Here is a 2,500-nt window from a genome sequence, read left to right as displayed (position 1 = left end):
TCTTACTTTGAGCAGAAGTTGCCCTCCGTGCACTGAGTAACAGATATCTGGGACACTGTATTCTGTCTTCTTCTGTGTTCAAGGTCACAGTATAAATGATGGAGACACACAACACGCACTCTTAATTCTCCCTGTTCTATCACTACAGCCCCTAGCGTCAGTCACTAGTGCACCTCTTGAGGTCAGGACAGTGAGGTTTATACACATCGCACAGCTATCTATCAGCTGACCACCATTACACACTGGTGACACTCCTGTCCTACCCACTCCGTACGGGACTCAAACTGGCGTCTATGGCATGGGAGGCGGGTGCGCTAACAAGGAGGCTAAAGGCTACAGCCCCTAGCATCATTCGCTAGTGCACCTCTTGAGGTCAGGAGAGTGAGGTTTATACACATCGCACAGCTATCTATCAGCTGACCACCGTTACACTCACCCCCCCTTAAACCTCACTCCCATCCGGGTCACGGCACCACTTTCCGTGCGGCGTCTAAAGTTTGATTTTGAGGCATTTTGATCAAATTGTTTAAAAAAATATATAAATGTCACAAATGTATGAAATCAACACATTTATGGAGACAAAATACTTATTTATCATTTTCAGCTTTGTTCAAGGTCATTAAACTTCATGGGACAGTGTTTGGAGTACAAGGGGCTCAAGCCAGCCCAATGTGACAACTAGCCCCTAGTCTCCCCCAAATTATAAGAACATACAGTCGTCAGTGTGTGTCTTACTTTGAGCAGAAGTTGCCCTCCGTGCACTGAGTAACAGATATCTGGGACACTGTATTCTGTCTTCTTCTGTGTTCAAGGTCACAGTATAAATGATGGAGACACACAACACGCACTCTTAATTCTCCCTGTTCTATCACTACAGCCCCTAGCGTCAGTCACTAGTGCACCTCTTGAGGTCAGGACAGTGAGGTTTATACACATCGCACAGCTATCTATCAGCTGACCACCATTACACACTGGTGACACTCCTGTCCTACCCACTCCGTACGGGACTCAAACTGGTGTCTATGGCATGGGAGGCGGGTGCGCTAACAAGGAGGCTAAAGGCTACAGCCCCTAGCATCATTCGCTAGTGCACCTCTTGAGGTCAGGAGAGTGAGGTTTATATACATCGCACAGCTATCTATCAGCTGACCACCATTACACTCACCCCCCCTTAAACCTCACTCTCATCCGGGTCACGGCACCACTTTCCGTGCGGCGTCTAAAGTTTGATTTTGAGGCATTTTGATCAAATTGTTTAAAAAAATATATAAATGTCACAAATGTATGAAATCAACACATTTATGGAGACAAAATACTTATTTATCATTTTCAGCTTTGTTCAAGGTCATTAAACTTCATGGGACAGTGTTTGGAGTACAAGGGGTTCAAGCCAGCCCAATGTGACAACTAGCCCCTAGTCTCCCCCAAATTATAAGAACATACAGTCGTCAGCGTGTGTCTTACTTTGAGCAGAAGTTGCCCTCCGTGCACTGAGTAACAGATATCTGGGACACTGTATTCTGTCTTCTTCTGTGTTCAAGGTCACAGTATAAATGATGGAGACACACAACACGCACTCTTAATTCTCCCTGTTCTCTCGTTTGGGGCTGATGGTTTGACTGCAATAGTGAGAAGATGTGCTCATGATTGTTTGTCATTTAAAAAGGGAAACACTGAATTATTTAAACAGGGACAAATACAGCCTAGCACACGGTTACTTTATTTTGTATTATGGTGATAATCTCTTGGGACGGTGGCTAAAATTCTCTAGAATTCCCCCTTTTTTTAAACGTTACTGTGTCTTGCTTGAAAGATTTACTCTACACAAGAGCAGCATTTTAGAGCAAAGCAAAACCAGATAAATGTGTATTATGTGTGACACTCCTGTTCTACCCGCGCCGTACAGGACTCGAACTGGCGTCTATGGCATGGGAGGCGGGTGCGCTAACAAGGAGGCTAAAGGCTACAGCTCCTAGCATCAGCCGCTAGTGCACCTCTTGAGGTCAGGACAGTGAGGTTTATACTCACCACACAGCTATCTATCAGCTGACCACCGTTACACTGGTGACGCTACTGTTCTACCCGCTCCATACGGGACTCGAATTGGCGTGTCCGGCATGGGAGGTGGGTGCGCTAACTAGGAGGCTAAAGGCTACAGCCTCTAATGTCAGTTGCTAGTGCACCTCTTGAGGTCAGGAGAGTGAGATTTATACACATCGCACTACTATCTACCAGCTGACTCCCGTTACACTGGTGACGCTACTGGTCTACCTGCTCCGTACGGGACTCAAACTGGCGTGTCCGGCATGGAAGGCGGGCGTGCTAACAAGGAGGCTAAAGGATATAGCCCCTAGCATCAGTCACTAGTGCACATCTTGAGGTCAGGAAAGTGAGACTTATACACCCTTACACTGGTGACGCTACTGTTCTACCCGCTCCGTACGGGACTCGAACTGGCTTGTCTGACATAGGAGGCGGGCGCGCTAACAAGGAGGCTAAA

The 2,500-nt window shown here is 46.8% G+C and overlaps 1 long non-coding RNA gene across 1 annotated transcript in view; it reads left to right on the top strand.

The window, feature by feature from the left end:
* The window catches only part of LOC127656941 (uncharacterized), a 452,192-nt gene that overhangs the window by 96,245 nt on the left and 353,447 nt on the right, over nucleotides 1-2,500 (top strand). The window lies entirely within an intron of this gene.

This window comes from Xyrauchen texanus, chromosome 16 (assembly GCF_025860055.1).
Source record: "Xyrauchen texanus isolate HMW12.3.18 chromosome 16, RBS_HiC_50CHRs, whole genome shotgun sequence".
NCBI classification, from domain to species: Eukaryota; Metazoa; Chordata; class Actinopteri; order Cypriniformes; family Catostomidae; genus Xyrauchen; species Xyrauchen texanus.
Note: the sequence above shows the minus strand (reverse complement) of the source record. Positions and strands in the feature narration are given on the sequence as shown.